Source organism: Canis aureus, chromosome 31 (genome assembly GCF_053574225.1).
Source record: "Canis aureus isolate CA01 chromosome 31, VMU_Caureus_v.1.0, whole genome shotgun sequence".
NCBI classification, from domain to species: Eukaryota; Metazoa; Chordata; class Mammalia; order Carnivora; family Canidae; genus Canis; species Canis aureus.
In genome coordinates this window covers 2,752,660-2,772,192 of record NC_135641.1, presented here as the reverse complement: position 1 = coordinate 2,772,192, position 19,533 = coordinate 2,752,660, and positions in this window count along the sequence as shown.

Here is a 19,533-nt window from a genome sequence, read left to right as displayed (position 1 = left end):
GATCCATATTTGGGCCTCTCCTGGACCTGTTGACTCTGGTCCTTACCTGGGCATCATTGGGAGCTGGATACTCTCTTATATATTTTGGCCTCACCTGGACCTGTTGACTATGGTCCCACCTGGGCTTCACCTGGACGAGGTGACGGGTTCCCACAGAGACCTCACCTGGACCTGGTGACTCAGTTCCTCATATGGGCATCATGGGACCTGGTTTCTCAGTTCCACTTCGGAGCCTCACCTGGACCTAGTGCCTCTCGTCCCACTCTGGGCCTCACCCTGACGTGGTGACTCTTGTCCCCACCTGGATATCACCAGAACCGGATGACTCTGGTCCCCCTCTGGGACTCAACCGGCGCTGGGGACACTGGTCCTCAACTGGACCTCAACAGGACATGGTGAATCTACTCTTCACTTAGGCCTCGTCTGGACCTTGTGACTCTTTTCCCACCTGGCATCAATGGGACATGGTTACTCTGTTCCCCACCCGGACTCACATGGATATGATAACTTTGCTCCACACTTTGGCCTCAACTGGTCCTGATGACTCTGGTCCAACCCACCTAGGCCTCAATCTTGACCTGGTGACTGTGGTCCCATGGTTCTCACATGGACCTGGTGACTTTCGTTCCCACATAAACCACACCTGGGCCTGGTGACTGTGGTATCCTTGTGGACTCACATTTACCTGGTGACTCCTGTCCCACTAGGGCCTCACCTGGATCTGGTGACTCTGGCCTGCAGGTTGGTCTCACATGGACCTGGTGAGTGGGGTTGCCACCTGGCATCACCCATACCTGGTGCCTCAGGTCCCCACGTGGGCCTCTTGGACCTAGTGAATCTGGTCCTTACCTGGTCCTCTCCCAGACCCGGGGACTCTGGTCACCACCTGGGCCTCACCTGGAACTGGTGAATCTGGTCCCCTTCTGGGCCTCCCCCAGGCCTGGTGACTTTGTTCCCCACCTGGACCTGATTGCTGTGGACTCTTTCTTGGCCTCACCTGGAACTGGTGACTCTTATCCTATCTGCGCGTCACCCAGACCTGGTGACTCTGGTCCTCACCTAGGCATCATTGGTACCTGGTGACTCTGTTCCACACCTGAGCCTCACCTGGACCTGATGACTCTGGAAGCTCTCTGGGGCTACCCTGACCTGGTGACCCTGGTCGCCATATGGATATCACCTGGAACAGGTGACTCTGGTACCCCTCTAGGACTCAACCAGATCTGGTGACTCTGGTCCTCAAATGGGCCTCACCTGGACCTAGTGTATATGCTCCATCTGGGCCTCATTTGGACCTGGTGACTCTGGTCCCTCCCTGGGCATCATCGGGACAGGGTTCCACTGCATAGCCTGCAAGTTGGCCACACCTGGACCTGGTAACTCAGGTCCCTGCCTGGGCATCATCGGGACACTCTTCCTCTGCATTGCCTGCAGGGTGGCCTCACCTGGACCTGGTGATTGGGGTTGCCACTTAGGCCTCACCCATACATGGTGACACAGGTGCCCACGTGGGCCTCACTTGGACCTGGTGAATCTGGTCCTTACCTGGTCCTCACCCGGAACTGCTAACTCTGGTCACCACCTGGGAATCACCTGGGCCTTGTGAATCTGGTCCCCATCTGGGCCTCACCCATTCCTGGTGACTTTGCTCCCCACCTGGACCTGATTGCTGTGGACTCCTTCTTGTCCACACCTGGAAGTGGTGACTCTGATCGTAGCTGGGCCTCACCCAGATCTGGTGACTCTGGTCCTCACCTGTGGACCATTATGACCTGGATACTCTGTTCCACACCTGAGGCTCACCTGGACACGATGACTCTGGATCCACTCTGGGCCTCACCATGACATGGTGACTCTGGTCCCCATCTGGATATCACCAGAACCGGGTGACTCTGGTCCCCCTCTGGGACTAACCCAGAGATGGGGACACTGGTCCTCAACTGGATCTCAACAGTACCTGTTGAATCTACTCCTCACTTAGGTCTCGTCCGAACCTTGTGACTCTTTTCCCACCTGGCATCAACGGGACATTGTTACTCTGTTCCCCACCTGGGCCTCACCTAGACATGATAACTTTGCTCCACACTTTGGCCTCAACTGGTCCTGATGACTCTGGTCCCCCCACCTAGGCCTCAATGTGGACCCGGTGATGTGGTCCCCACTTGGATCTCACCTGGACCTGGTGACCCTCGTTTCCACATGAACCACACCTGGCCCTGTTGACTGTGGTGTTCTTGTAGACTCACATTTACCTGGTGACTCCGGTCCCCACTAGGGCCTCACCTGGATCTGGTGACTCTGGCCTGCAGGTTGGCCTCACCTGGACCTGGTGAGTGGGGTTGCCGCCTGAGCCTCACCCATACCTGGTGACTCAGGTCCTCACGTGGGCCTCACTTGGACCTGGTGAATCTGGTCCTTACCTGGTCCTCTGCCATACCCGGGGACTCTGGTCACCACCTGGACCTCACCTGGACCTGGTGAATCTGGTCCCCATCTGGGCCTCACCCAGTCCTGGTGCCTTTGTTCCCCACCTGGACCTGATTGCTGTGGACTCTTTCTTGGCCTCACCTGGGACTGGTGACACTGATCCTATCTGCGCATCACCCAGACCTGGTGACTCTGGTCCTCACCTGGGCATCATTGGTACCTGGTGACTCTGTTCCACACCTGAGCCTCACCTGGACATAATGTCTGTGGAACCTCTCTGGGCATCACCCTGACCTGGTGACTCTCGTCCCCATCTGGATGTCACCTGGACCAGGGGATTCTGGTACCCCTCTAGGCCTCAACCAGATCTGGTGACTCTGGTCCTCAACTCGGCCTCACCTGGACGTAGTGAATATGCTCCATCTGGGCCTCATTTGGACCTGGTGTCTCTGGTCCCTACCTCGGCATCATCGGGACATGGTTCCACTGCATTGCATGCAGTTTGGCCTCACCTGGACCTCGTAACTCTGGTCCCTACATATCCATAACGGGACACGGTTCCTCTGCATGGCCTTCAGGTGGGCCTCCCCTGGACTTGGTGAGTGAGGTTGCCACCTGGGTCTCCCCATAACTGGTGACACAGGTCCCACGTGGTCTTCACTTGGACCTGGTGAATCTGGTCCCTACCAGAACTGGTAACCCTTGTCACCACCTGGGAATCACCTGGACCTGTTGAATCTGGTCCCCATCTGGGCCTCACCCAGTCCTGGTGACATTGTTCCCCACCTGGACCTGATTTCTGTGGACTAATACTTGGCCTCACCTGGAACTGGTGACTCTGATCCTATCTGAGTGTTACCCAGACCTGGTGACTCTGGTCCTCAACTGGGCATCATTGGTACCTGGAGACTCTGATACACGCGTGAGCCTCACCTGGACATAATGACACTGGAACCTCTCTGGGCCTCACCCTGACCTGGTGACCCTGGTCCCCATCTGGATGTCACCTGGACCTGGTGATTCTTGTACCCCTCTAGGTCTCAACCAGATCTGGTGACTCTGTTCCACAACTGGGCCTCACATGGACCTGGTGATTCTGGCCTGCACCTGAGGCTAACCTGGATCTGGTGACTGTGGTCCCCACCTGGGCTTCACCTGGAATTGGGGACCACGGTCCCCATCTGGGCCTCACCTGGTCCTGTTGACCATGGTCCTCAACTGGGCAAAATTTGGGACCCTGTGACTGTGTTCCACAACTGGACCTCACTGGACCAGGTGACTCTGGTCCCCCTCTGGGTCTCACGATGCACTAGTGACTGTGACCCCACTTTGGCCTGACTTGGACCTGCTGACCCAGGTTGCCACCTGCGCTGACCTCGAACTGTTGACTCTGGTTCTTTCAAGGGCCTACCCTGGACCTGGTGATCCAGGTCCCCACCTGGTCCTCACCTGGACGTGGTGACACTTGTCACCACCGGGGACTCACCTGGACCTGGTTACAGTGTTCCACACCTGGGCATCAAGTAGACCTGTTGACCATGGTCCCCAAGCCGGCCTCACATGGACCTGTTGCCTCTGATCCCCACCGGGGCCTCACGTGTACCTGGTAACTCTGGTACTCACCTGGGGCTCATCTGGACCTAGTGACTCTGTTCCCCACCTGGGCTTCACCTCGACCTGGTGACTGGTCCCCACCTGTGCTTCACCTGGATCTGGTGACTCTGGCCCCCACCTGGACCTCTCCTGGACCTGGTGACTCTCTTTCCAACAAGGACCTCACCTGGATCTGTTGACTCTGGCCCTCAGTTTGGTCTCACCTGGACCTGGTGTCTCTCGTCCCCACTTTGACCTAACTCAGAACTGCTGAATCTTGCCCCACCTAGGCCGCACCCAGACCTGGTGACTCTTGTCCCCAGCTATGCCTCAATTCGACCTGATGAATCTGGTCCTCACGTGGGCCTCACATGGACCTGGGACTCAGCTGGATAGAGTGGCTCTGGTTCCAACAAGGCGCTCACCTGATACTGGTGACTCTGGTCTTATTCCATGCCTCACCAGGACCTAGTGATTCTGTTCCCCATCTGCGCCTGCAAGGCCCTAGTTACTCTGGTCCACACCCAGGCATCATTGGGACCTGGATACTCTATTCCACAATTGGGCCTCACTTTGACCAGGGACCTCTGGTCCCATTCTGGGCCTCAAACTAAACTGGTTACTCTGGTTCCCCCTCTAGGCCTCACCCTTACCTGGTGACTCTGGTCACCCTTTGGGATTCACTTGGGCCTGGTGAATTTGGTCCTAAGCTGGTCCGCAGCAGGATCTGGTGACTGGGCGCCACCTGGGCCTCACCTGGATTTGGTGAATCCTGTTGCCACCTGCGCCTCATCTGGACTTTGTGACTGTGGTCCCACCTGGACCTCACCTGGATCTGGTGGCTCTGGTTCCCATATGGGGCTCTTCTGGACCTGGTTCCTGTGGTCTCCATCTGGCCTCCCCTGGAACACAATGACTCTGATCCATATTTGGACCTCTCCTGGAACTGTTGACTCTCGTCCTTACCTGGGCATCATTTGGACCTGGATACTCTCTTATATACCTGGGCCTTACCTGGACCTGGTGACTGTGGTCCCACCTGGGCCTCACCTGGACGAGGTGACTGGTTCTCACAAGGACCTCCCTTGCACCTGGTGACTCAGGTCCTCATATGTGCATCATGGGACCTGTTTTCTCAGTTCCACATCGCGGCCTCACCTGGACCTAGTGAGTCTCGTTCCCCTCTGGGTCTCATCCTGACGTGGTGACTCTGGTCCCCACCTGACTCACACCAGAACCGGGTGACTCTGGTCCCCCTCTGGGAATCACCCAGAGCTGGGGACACTGATCCTCAACTGGGCCTCAACAGGACCTGGTGAATCTATTCCTCACTTAGGCGTCGTCAGAACCATGTGACTCTTTTCCCACCTGGCATCAATGGGACATTTTTACTCTATTCCCCACCTCGGCCTCACTTGGACGTGATAACTTTGCTCCATACTTTGGCCTCAACTCGTCCCGATGACTCTGGTCCCCCCACATAGGCCTTAATCTGGACCTGGAGACTGTCATACACACCTGGGTCTCACCTGGACCTTGTGACTCTCGTTCCCACATGAACCACACCTGGACCTGGTGACTGTGGTGTACTTGTAGACTCACATTAACCTGGTGACTCTGGCCCCACTAGGGCCTCACCTGGATCTGGTGACTCTGGCCTGCAGGTTGGCCTCACCTGGACTTGGTTAGTGGGATGCCACCTGGGCCTCACACATACCTGGTGACTCAGGTCCCCACGTGGTCCTCTTGGACCTGGTGAATCTGGCTCTTACCTGGTCCTCTCCCAGACCCGGGGAATCTGGTCACAACCTGGGCCTCACCTAGACCTGGTGAATCTGGTCCCCATCTGGGCCTAACCCAGTCTGGGTGACTATGTTCCCCACCTGGACCTGATTGCTCTGGACTCTTTCTTTTCCTCACCTTGAACTGGTGACTCTGATCCTATCTGTGCGTCACCCAGACCTGTTGACTCTCGTCCTCACCAGGGCATCATTGGTACCTGGTTACTCTGTTCCACACCTGAGCGTCACCTGGACATGATGTCTCTGGGACCTCTCTGGGCCTCACCCTGACCTGGTGATCTGGTCCCCATCTGGATATCACCTGGACCAGGTGATTCTGGAACCCCTCTAGGCCTCAACCAGATCTGGTGACTCTTATCCTCAACTGGGCCTCACCTGGACCTAGTGAATATGCTCCATCTAGGCCACATTTGGACCTGGTGACTCTGGTCACTCACTGGGCATCATCTGGAAATGGTTCCACTGCATGGCCTGCTGGTTTGCCTCACCTGGACCTGGTAACTCTGGTCCCTACCTGGGCATCATCGGGACATCTTGACCTGGTGAGTGGGGTTCCCACCTGGATCTTACCCATGCCTGGTGACACAGGTCCCCACGTGGGCCTCACTTGGACCTGGTGAATGTGGTCCTTACCTAGTCCTCACCGAGAACTGGTAAATCTGGTCACCACCTGGGCATCACCTAGTCCTGGTGACTTTGTTCCCGACCTGGACCTGATTGCTGTGGACACCTTCTTGGCCTCACCTGGAAGTGGTAACTCTGATCCTAACTGGGCCTCTCCCAGGTCTGGTGACTCTGGTCCTCACCTGTGAACCATTATAACCTGGATACTCTGTTCCACACCTGAGCCTCACCTGGACATGATAACTCTGGTCCCCTCTGGGCCTCAGCCTGACATGGTGACTCTGGTCCCCATCTGGATGTCACCTAGACCAGGTGCATCTGGTACCCCTCTAGGCCTCAACTAGAACTGGTGACTCTGGTCCTCAACTGGGCCTCACCGGGAACTAGTGAATATGCTCTCCACCTGCGCCTCATCTGGACCTGTGACGCTTGATCTATCTGGGCATCAACGGGACATGGTTACTCTGTTCCCCACTGGGACTGACCTGATCCTGGTAACTCTGGCCTTGACTTTGGCCTCTCTGTACCAGGTGATTCTGGCTCCAACTGGGCCTCACCTGTAACTGGTGACTCTGATCCTAAGCATGGCCTCTCCTGACCTGGTGACTGTGGTTCCCATCGGGACCTCACATGGACCGCATGTCTCTGGTCCCACTTGGGCCTCACCAGGACCTGGTGTCTCTGCTACCCACCTGGGTAGCATCAGGATATGGTTACACCGTTCACTAACAGTGACCCAGCCGGACCTATTAACTCTGGTCTTCACCTGGGCCACACCTGGACATGGTGACACTGTTTCCCACCTGGGTCTCACCTGGATATGGTGAGTCGGATCCCCACCTGGTCCTCACCTGTAACTGGTGATTCTCGTTCCCACATGGAGATCATGTGGACCTGTTGGCCGCAGTGTTTCTAGCATCTTTTTTTTTTAATTTTTATTTATTTATGATAGTCACAGAGAGAGAGAGAGGCAGAAAACAGGCAGAGGGAGAAGCAGGCTCCATGCACTGGGAGCCCGACGTGGGATTCGATCCCGGGTCTCCAGGATCGCGCCCTGGGCCAAAGGCAGGCGCCAAACCGCTGCGCCACCCAGGGATCCCATGTGTTTCTAGCTTCTCATGTACCTCGTGACTCTGGTCCCCACCAGTGCTTACCGGGAACGGGTGAGTTTGGTTGCCACCTGCACCACACCTGGACCTGGTGATTCTGGTCTGCACCGGAGACTACCCTGGATCTGGTGACTGTGGTCCCCACCTGGGCTTCACCTGGATTTCGGGACTCAGGTCCCCATCTGGGCCTCACCTGGCCCTGTTGACCATGGTCCTCAACTGGGCAAAATTGGGACCTGGTGACTGTGTTCTACAACTGGACCTCACCGGGACCAGGTGACTATGCTCCCCCTCTTGGTCTCACCGTGCCCTCGTAACTGCGAAGTCCACTTTGGCTTGACTTGGACCTGCTGACCCTGGTTGCCACCTGCGCCTGAACTCGAACTGTTGACTCTGGTTCTTTCAAGGGCCTCCCCTGAACCTGGTGATCCTGGTCCCCACCGGGGCCTCACCTGGACGTGGTGACACTTGTCACCACCGTTTACTCATGCAGACCTTGTTACTGTGTTCCACGCCTGGGGCTCAAGTAGACCTGTTGACCATGGTCCCCAAGCCGGCCTCACATGGACCTGTTTTCTGTGATCACCACCGGGGCCTCACGTGTACCTGGTAACTCTGGTACTCACCTGGGCCTCATCTGGACCTAGTGACTATGGTCCCCACCTGGGCTTCACCTGGATCTGGAGACTCTGGTCCCCACCTGGACTTCACCTGGATCTGGTGGCTCTGGTCCCCACCTGGACCTCTCCTGGACCTGGTGACTCTCTATCCAACATGGACCTCACCTGGATCTGGTGACTCTTCCTCAGTTTGGCAGCACCTGGACCTGGTGTCTCTCGTCCCCACTTTGACCTAACTCAGAACTGCTGAATTTGCCCCACCTAGGCCGCACCCAGACCTGGTGACTCTTGTCCCCAGCTATGCCTCAATTCGACCTGAAGAATCTGGTCCTCACGTGGGCCTCACATACACCTGGGACTCAGCTGGATAGAGTGGCTCTGGTTCCCACAAGGAGCTCCCCTGATACTGCTGACTGTGTTCTTGTTCTATGCCTCACCAGGACCTAGTGATTCTGTTCCCCATCTGGGCCTGCATGGCCCTAGTGACTCTGGTCCTCACCCAGGCATCATTCGGACCTGGATACTCTATTCCACACCTGGGCCTCACTTTGACCAGGGACCTCTGGTCCCATTCTGGGCCTCAAACTAAACTGGTTACTCTGGTTCCCCTCTGGGCCTCACCCTTACCTGGTGACTCTGGTCACCCCTTGGGATTCACTTGGGCCTGGTGAATCTGGTCCTTAGCTGGTCCACATTTGGATCTGGTGACTGGTCGCCACCTGGGCCTCACCTGGATTTGGTGAATCCTGTTGCCAACAGCGCCTCACCTGGACCTTCTGACTGTGGTCCCACCTGGAATTCACCTGGTCGAGGTGACTGGTTCCCACAGGGACCTCACCTGGACCTGGTGACTCAGGTCCTCATATGGGCATCATGGGACCTGGTTTCTCAGTTCCACATCGGGGCCTCACCTGGACCTAGTGATTCTCGTCCCCCTCTGGGCCTCACCCTGACGTGGTGACTCTGGTCCCCGCCTGGATATCACCAGAACCGGGTGACTCTGGTCCACCTCTCAGAGTCACCCGGAGCTGAGGACACTTGTCCTCAACTGGGCCTCAACAGGACCTGGTGAATCTACTCCTCACTTAGGTCTCCTCTGGACCTTGTGACTCTTTTCCCACCTGGCATCAATGGGACATGGTTACTCTGTTCCCCACCTGGGCCTCACCTTGACATGATAACTTTGCTCCACACTTTGGCCTCAAATGTTCCTGATGACTCTGGTCCCACAACCTAAGCCTCAATCTGGATCTGGTGACTGTGGTCCCCACTTGGGTCTCACCTGGACCTGGTGACTCTCGTTCCGACATGAACTAAACCTGGCCCTGGTTACTGTGGTGATCTTGTAGACTCACATTTACCTGGTGACTCCGGTCCCGACTAGGGCCTCACCTGGATCTGGTGACTCTGGCCTGCAGATTGGCCCCACCTGGACTTGGTGAGTGGGGTTGCCACCTGGGCCTCACCCATACCTGGTGACTCAGGTCCCCACGTGGGCCTCTTGGACCTGGTGAATCTGGTCCTTACCTGGGCCTCTCCCAGACCCGGCGACTCTGGTCACCTGGGCCTCACCTGGACCTGGTGAATCTGGTCCCCATATGGGCCTCACCCAGTCCTGGTGAATTTGTTCCCCACCTGGACCTGATTGCTGTGGACTCTTTCTTGTCCTCACCTGGAACTGGTGACTCTGATCCTATCTGCGCGTCACCCAGACCTGGTGACTCTGGTCCTCACTTGGGCATCATTGGTACCTGGTGAATCTGTTCCACACCTGAGCCTCCCCTGGACATGATGACTCTGGAACCTCTCTGGGCCTCACCCTGACCTGGTGACTCTGGTCCCTGTCTGAATGTCACCTGGACCAGGTGATTCTGGTACCCCTTTAGGCCTCAACCAGATCTGGTGACGCCGGTTCTCAACTGGGCCTCACCTCCACCTAGAGAATATTCTCCATCTGGGCCTAATTTGGACCTGGTGTCTGGTCCCTTTCCGCGACATCATCGGGACATGGTTCCACTGAATGGCCTGCAGGTTGGCCTCACCAAGACCTTGAAAATCTGGTCCCTAACTGGGCATCTCGGGACATGGTTCTTCTGCATGGCCTGCATGTTTGCCTCACCTGGACCTGGTGAGTGGGGTTCCCACCTGGGCCTCACCCATACTGGAGATACAGGTCCCCACGTGGGCCTCACTTGGACCTCGTGAATCTGGTCCTTACCTGGTCCTCACCCGGAACTGGTAACTCTGGTCACCACCTCAGAATCACCTGGACATTGTGAATCTTGTCCCCATCTGGGCCTCCTCCATTCCTGGTGACTTTTTTCCCCACCTGGAACTGATTGCTGTGGACTCCTTCTTGGCCTCACCTGGAACTGGTGACTCTGATATTAACTGGGCCTCACCCAGATCTGGTGAATCTGGTCCTCACCTGTGGACCATTATGATCTGGATACTCTGTTCCACACCTGAGCCTCACCTGGACATGATGACTCTGGATCCCCTCTGGGACTCAGCCTGACATGGTGACTCTGGTCCCCATCTGGATGTCACCTAGACCAGGTGAATCTGGTACCCCTCTAGGCCTGAACTAGATCTGGTGACTCTGGTCCTCAACTGGGCCTTACCGGGATCTAGTGAATATTCTCCCCACCTGCGCCTCATCTGGACCTGGTGACTCTGGTTCTACCTGGGCATCACCGGGACATCGTTCCTTTGCATGGCCTGCAGGTTGGCCTCACCTGGACCTGGTCAGTGGGGTTGCCTCCTGGGTCTCACCCATACCTGGTGACTCAGGTCCCCACGTGAGACTCTTGGACCTGGTGAATCTGGTCCTTACCTGTTCCTCTCCCAGATCCGGGGACTCTGGTCACCACCTGGGCTCACCTTGACCTGGTGGATCTGGTCCCCATCTGGGCCTCACCCAGTCCAGGTGACTTTGTTCCCCACCTGTACCTGATTGCTTTGGACTGTTTCTTGGCCTCACCTGGAACTGGTGACTGAGATCCGATCTGCGCGTCACCCATACATGGTGACTCTGGTCCTCACCTGGGCATCATTGGTACCTGGTGACTCTGTTCCACACCTGAGCCTCACCTGCACATGTTGACTCTGGAACCTCTCTGGGCCTCACCCTGAACTGTTGACTCTGGTTCCCATCTGGATGTCACCTTGACCAGGTGAATTTGGTACCCCTCTGGGCCTCAACTAGACCTGGTGACACTGGTCCTCAACTGGGCCTCACCGGGACCTAGTGAATATGCTCCCCACCTGCGCCTCATCTGGACCTGGTGACTCTGGTTCTACCTGAGCATCATCGGGTCATGGTTACTCTATTCCCCACTGGGACTGACCTGTTCCTGGTAACTCTGGTCCTGACATTTGGCTCTTCTGTACCAGGTGACTCTGGCTCAACCTGGGCCTCACCTGTAACTGTTGAATCTGATCCTAAGCATGGCCTCACCTGACCTGGTGACTGTGGTTCCCATTGGGACCTTACCTGGTCCTTGTGTCTCTGGTCTCACCTGGACCTCACCAGGACTTGGTGTCTCTCGTACCCACCTGGGTAGCATCAGGATATGGTTACACTGTTCACTAACAGTGACCCAGCCGGACCTATTAACTCTTGTCTTCACCTGGGCCACACCTGGACATGGTGACACTGGTTCCCACCTGGGTCTCACCTGGACATGGTGAGTCGGATCCCCACCTGGTCCTCACCTGTAACTGGTAATTCTCGTTCCCACATGGAGATCGTTTGAACCTGGTGGCTGCAGTGTTTCTAGATTCTCATGTACCTCATGACTCTGGTCCCCACCAGGGTCTCACCGGGACCTGGTGAGTGTGGTTGCCACCTGCACCTCACCTGGACTTGGTGATTCTGGTCTGCAACTGAGACTACCCTGGATCTGGTGACTATGGACCCAATCTGGGCTTCACCTGGATTTGGGCACTCCGATTCCCATCTGTGCCTCACCTGGCCCGGTTGACCATGGTCCTCAACTGGGCAAAATTGGGACCCGGTGGCTGTGTTCCAACAGTGGACCTCAACTGGACCAGGTGAATCTGTTCCCCCTCTGGGTCTCACCGTGCTCTAGTGACTGTGAAGCCCACTTTGGCCTGACTTGGACCTGCTGACCCTGGTTGCCACCTGCGCCTGACCTCGAACTGTTGACTCTGGTTCGTGCAAAGTCCTCCCCTGTACCTGGTGATCCTGGTCCCCACCTGGGCCTCACCTGGACCTGGTGACTCTCTTTCCAACATGGACCTCACCTGGATCTGGTGACTCTGGTCCCCACTGGGGTTCACCTGGATTTGGGGACTCAGGTCTCCATCTGGGCATCACCTGGCCCTGTTGACCATGGTCCTCAACTGGGCAATATTGGGACCCTGTGACTGTGTTCCACAACTGGACCTCACCTGGACCAGGTGACTCTGTTCCCCCTCTGGGTCTCACCGTGCCGTAGTGACTGTGAACCACACTTTGGCCGGACTTGGATCTGCTGACACAGGTTGCCACCTGCGCGTGACCTCGAACTATTGACTCTGGTTCTTTCAAGGGCCTCCCCTGTACCAGGTGATCCTGGTCCACACATGGGCCTCACCTGGACGTGGTGACTCTTGTCACCACTGGGGACTCACCTGGACCTGGTTACTGTGTTTCACGCCTGGGCCTCAACAAGACCTGTTGTCCATGGTCCCGAAGCCGGCCTCACATGGACCTGTTGCCTCTGATCCCCACCGGGGCCTCACGTGTACCTGGTAACTCTGGTCCTCCCCTGGGCTTCACTGGACCTAGAGACTCTGGTCCCCACCTGGGCTTCACCTGGATATTGTGACTCTGGTCCCCACCTGGACTTCACCTGGATCTGGTGACTCTGGTCCCCAAATGGACCTCTCCTGGACCTGGTGACTCTCTTTCCAACATGGACCTCACCTGGATCTGGTGACTCTGGTACTCAGTTTGGCCTCACCTGGACCTGGTGTCTCTCGTCCCACTTTGACCTAACTCAGAACTGCTGAATCTTGCCCCACCTATTACGCACCCAGACCTGGTGACTCTTGACCCAGCTATGCCTCAATACGACCTGATGAATCTGGTCCTCATGTGGGCCTCACATGGACCTGGGACTCAGCTGGATAGAGTGGCTCTGGTTCCCACAAGGGGTTCACCTGAAACTGCTGACTGTGGTCTTATTTTATGCCTCACCAGGACCTAGTGATTCTGTTCCCCACTTGGGCCTGCATGGCCCTAGTGACTCTGGTCCTCACCCAGATATCATTGGGACCTGGATAGTCTATACCACACCTGGGTCTCACTTGACCAGGGACCTCGGGTCCCACTCTGGGCCTCAAACTAAACTGCTTACTCTGGTTCCCCCTCTGGGCCTCACCCTTACCTGGTGACTCTGTTCACCCCTTGGGCTTCACTTGGGCCTGGTGAATCTGGTCCTTAGCTGGTCCTCACCTGGATCTGGTGACTGGTCGCCACCTGGGCCTCACCTGGAGTTGGTGAATCCTGTTGCCACCTGCGCCTCCCTTGGACCTTGTGACAGTGGTCCCATCTGGACCTCACCTGGATATGGTGGCTCTGGTTCCCATATGGGGCTCTCCTGGACCTGGTTCCTGTGGTTTCCATCTGGCCTCACCTGGAACACAATGACTCTGAACCATATTTGGGGCTCTCCTGTACGTGTTGACTCTGGTCCTTACCTGGGCATCATTGGGACCTGGATACTCTAATATACCTGTGCCTCACCTGGACCTGGTGACAGTGGTCCCACCTGGGCCTCACCTGGACGAGGAGACTTTTTCCCACAGGGACCTCACCTAGACCTGGTGACTCAGGTCCTCATATGAGCAACATGGGACCTGGTTTCTCAGTTCTACACCGGGGCCTCACCTGGACCTAGTGATTCTAGTCCCCCTCTGGGCCTCACCCTGACGTGGTGACTCTGGTCCCCACCTGGATATCACCAGAACCGGTGACTCTGGTCACCCTCTGGGACTCACCCGGAGCTGGGAACACTGGTCCTCAACTGGGCCTCAACAACACCTGGTGAATCTACTCTTCACTTAGGCCTCGTCTGGACCTAGTGACTCTTTTCAGACCTGGCATCAATGGGACATGGTTACTCTGTTCCCCACCTGGGCCTCACATGGACATGATAACTTTGCTCCACACTTTGGCCTCAACGGGTCCTGATGACTCTGGTCCCCCCACCTAGGCCTCAATCTGGACCTGGTGACTATGGTCCCCACCTGGGTCTCACCTGGACCTGGTGACTCTCGTTCCCACATGAACCACACCTGGACCTGGTGACAGTTTTGTTCTTGTAGACTCACTTTTACCTGGTGACTCCGGTCCCCAAGGGCCTCACATGGATCTGTTGACTCTGGCCTGCAGGTTGGCCTCACCTGGACCTGGAGAGTGGGGTTCCCACCTGGGCCTCACCCATACCAGGTGACTCAGATCCCCACGTGGGCCTCTTGGACCTGGTGAATCTGGTCCTTCCATGGTCCTCTCCCAGAACCGGCGTCTCTGGTCACCACCTGGGCCTCACCTGGACCTGGTGAATCTGGTCCCCATCTGGGCCTCACCCATTCTTGGTGACTTTGTTCCACACCTGGACTTATTTGCTGTGGACTCTTTCTTGTCCTAACCTGTAACTGGTGACTCTGATCCTATGCATGGCCTCTCCTGACCTGTTGACTGTGGTACACATCGGGAACTCACCTGGACCGCATGTCTCTGGTCCCACCTGGGCCTCACCAGGACCTGGTGTCTCTGGTACCCACCTCGGTACCATCGGAATACGGTTACACTGTTCACTAACAGTGACCCAGCCGGAACTATTAACTCGGGTCTTCAGCTGTTTCTCACCTGGACGTGGGGACGCTCGTTCCCACATGAACCACACCTGGACCTGGTGACTGTGGTGTTCTTGTAGACTCACATTTACCTGGTGACTCCGGTCAACACTAGGGCCTCACCTGGATCTGGTGACTGTGGCCTGTAGGTTTGCCTTACCTGGACTTGGTGAGTGGGGTGCCACCTTGGCCTCAACCATACCAAGTGACAGAGGTCCCCACGGGGGCCTCTTGGACCTGGTGAATCTGGTCCTTACCTGCTCCTCTCCCAGAACCAGGGACGCTGGTCACCACCTGGGCCTCACCTGGACCTGGTGAATCAGGTCCCCATCTGGGCCTCACCCAGTCCTGGTGAATTTGTTCCCGACCTGGAACTGATTGCTATGGACCCTTTTTTGGCCTCACCTGGAACTGGTTACTCTAATCCTATCTGCGCGTAACCCATATCTGGTGAATCTGGTCCTTACATGGTCCTCTCCCAACCTGGGGACTCTGGTCATCACCTGGACCTCAACTGGACAAGGTGAATCTGGTCCGCATCTGGGCCTCACCCAGTCCTGGTTAATTTGTTCCCCACCTGGACCCGATTGTTGTGGACTCTTTCTTTGCCTCACCTGGAACTGGTGACTCTGATCCTATCTGCGCGTCACCCAGATCTGGTGACTCTGGTCCTCATCTGGGCATCATTGGTACCTGGTGACTCTGTTCCACACCTGAACCTCACCTGGACTTGATGACTCTGGAACCTCTCTGGGCCTCACCCTGACCTGGTGACTCTGGTCCCCATCTGGATGTCACCTTGACCAGGTGATTAGGTACCCCTCTGGCCTCAACCAGATCTGGTGACTCTGGTCCTCAACTGGGCCTCACCTGGACCTAGTGAATATGCTCCATCTGGGCCTCATTTGGACCTGGTGACTCTGGTCCCTCCCTGGGCACCATCGGGACATGGTTCCACTGCATGGCCTGCAGGTTGGCATCACCTGGACCTGGTAACTCTGGTTCCTACATGGGCATCATCGGGACACGGTTCCTCTGCATGGCGCGATGGATGGCCTCTCCTGGATCTGGTGAGTGTGGTTGCCACCTGTGCCTCACCCATACCTGGGGACACAGGTCCCCACGTGGGCCTCACTTGGACCTTGTGAATCTGGTCCTTACCTGGACCTACCCCGGAACTGGTAACTCTGGTCACCACCTGGGTATCACCTTGCCCTGGTGAATCTGATCCCCATTTGGGCCTCACCCAGGCCTGGTGACTTTGTTCCCCAACTGGACCTGATTGCTGTTTTCCTTCTTGGCCTCACCTGGAACTGGTGTCTCTGATCCTATCTGCGCGTCACCAGACCTGGTGACTCTGGTCCTCACCTGGGCATCATTGGTACCTGGTGACTCTGTTCCACACCTGAGCCTCACCTGGACATGATGACTCTGGAACCTCTCTGGGCCTCACCCTGACCTGGTGACTCTGCTCCCCATCTGGATGTCACCTACCCAGGTGATTCTGGTACCCCTCTAGGCCACAACCAGTTCTGATGACTCTGGTCCTCAACTGGGCCTCACCTGGACCTAGTGAATATGCTCCATCTGGGCCTCATTTGGACCTGGTGACTCTGGTCCCTACCTGAGCATCATCGGGACATGGTTCCACTGCATGGCCTGCAGGTTGGCCTCACCTGGACTTGGTAACTCTGGTCCCTACCTGGGCATAATCAGGACACGGTTCCTCTGCATGGCCTGCAGGTTGGCTACACCTGGAGCTGGTGAGTGGGGTTGCCAATTGTGCCTCACCCATACCTGGTGAGACAGGTCCCCACTTGGGCCTGAATTGGACCTGGTGAATCTGGTCCTTACCTGGTCCTCCCAGGAACTGGTAAATCTGGTCACCACCTGGGAATCACCTGGGCCTGGTGAATCTGCTCCCCATCTGGGCCTCACCCAGTCCTGGTGACTTTGTTCCCCACCTGGACCTGATTGCTGTGGACTCCTTCTTGGCCTCACCTGGAACTGGTGACTCTGATCCTAACTGGGCCTCACCCAGATCTGGTGACACTGGTCCTCACCTTGGAACATTATGGTCTGGATACTCTGTTCCACACCTGAGCCTTACCTGGACATGATGACTCTGGATCCCCTCTGGGCCTCAGCCTGACATGGTGACTCTGGTCCCAAACTGGATATCACCTAGACAAGGTTAATCTAGGACCGCTCTAGACCTCAACTAGACCTGGTGACTCTGGTACTCAACTGGGCCTCACCGGGACCTAGTGAACATACTCCCCACCTGCGCCTCATCTGGACCTGGTCACTCTGATTCTACCTGGGCATCATCGGGACATGGTTACTCTATTCCCCACTGGGCCTGACCTGATCTTGGTAACTCTGGTCCTGACTTTGGCCTCTTCTGACCAGGTGACTCTGGCTCCACCTGGGCCTCACCTGTAACCTGTGACTCTGATCCTAAGCATGGCCTCACCTGACCTGGTCTCTGTGGTTCCCATCGGGAACTCACGTGGACCTCATGTCTCTGGTCGCACCTGGGCCTCACCAAGACCTGGTGTCTCTGGTACCCACCTGGGTAGCATCAGGATATGGTTACACTGTTCACTATCAGTGACCCAGCCGGACCTATTAACTCTGGTCTTCACCTGGGCCACACCTGGACATGGTGACACTGGTTCCCACCTGGGTCTCACCTGGACATGGTGAGTCGGATCTCCACAGGGTCCTCAACTCTAACTGGTGATTCTCGTTCCCACATGGACATCATGTGGACCTGCTGGCTGCAGTGTTTCTAGCTTGTCATGTCCCTTGTGACTCTGGTCCTACCAGGGCCTCACCGGGAACTGGTGAGTGTGGTTGCCACCTGCACCTCACCTGGACCTGGTGATTCTGGTCTGCACCTGAGACTACACTGGATCTGGTGACTGTGGTCCCCACCTGGGCTTCACCTGGATTTGGGGACTCTGGTCCCCATATGGGCCTCACCTGGATCTGTTGACCATGGTTCTCAACTGGGCAAAATTGGGACCCGGTGACTGTGTTCTCCAACTGGACCTCATCTGGACCAGGTGACTCTGGTCCCCCTCTGGGTCTCACCGTGCCCTAGTGACTGTGAACCCAACTTTGGCCTGACTTGGACCTGCTGACCCTGGTTGCCACCTGCGCCTAACCTCGAAATGTTGACTCTGGTTCTTTCAAGAGCCTCCCCTGGACCTGGTGAAACTGGTCCCCACCTGGGCCTCACCTGGACGTGGTGACTCTTGTCACCCCGGGGACTCACCTGGACCTGGTTACTGTGTTCCACACCTGGGCTTCAAGTAGACCTGTTGACCATGGTAACCAAGTCGGCCTCACATGGACCTGTTGCCTCTGATCCACACCGGAGCCTCACGTGTACCTGGTAACTCTGGTCCTCAACTAGGCCTCTTCTGGACCTAGTGAGTCTGGTCCCCACCTGGTCGTCACCTGGATCTGGTGACTCTGGTCCCCATCTGGATGTCACCTGGACCAAGTGATTCTGGTACCCTACTGGGCCTCTACCAGATCTGGTAAATTTAGTCCTCAACAGGGCCTCACCTGTAACTAGTGAATATGCTACATCTTGGCCTCATTTGGGCCTGGTGACTCTGGTCACTCCCTGGGCATCATCGGGATATGGTTCCACTGCATGGCCTGCAGGTTGGCCTCACCTGGACCTGGTAACTCTAGTCCCTACCTGGGCATCATCGGGACATATTTCCTCTACATGGCCTGTAGATTGGCCTCACCTGGACCTGGTGAGTGGGGTTGCCACCTGGGCCTCACTCATACCTGGTGACAAAGGACCCACGTGGGCCTCACTTGGACCTGGTGAATCTGGTCCTATCCTGGTCCTCACCCGGAACTGGTAACTCTTTTCACAACCTGGGAATCACCTGGACCTCGTGAATCTGGTCCCCATCTGGGCCTCACCCTGTCCTGGTGACTTTGCTCCCCGCGTGGACCTGTTTGCTGTGGACTCCTACTTGGCCTCACCTGGAACTGCTGACTCTGATCCTTACTGGGCCTCACCCAGATCTGGTGACTCTGGTCCTCACCTGTGGACCATTATGACCTGGATACTCTGTTCCACACCTGAGCCTCACCTGGACATGATGACTCTGGATCCCCTCTGGGCCTCTGCCTGACATGGTGACATGGGCCCCATCTGGATATCACCAAGACCAGGTGAATCTTGTACCCCTCTAGGCCTCAACTTGACCGGGTGACTCTGGTCCTCAACTGGGACCTAGTGAATATGCTCCCCACCTCCGCCTCATCTGGAACTGGCGACTCTGGTTCTACCTGGGAAGCATTGGGACATCGTTACTCTATTCCCCACTGGGACTGCCCTGATCCTGGTAACTCTGGTCTTGACTTTGGCCTCTTCTGTACCAGGTGACTCTGGCTCCACCTGGTCCTCACCTGTAACTGGTGATTGTCATTCCCACATGGACATCTTGTGGACCT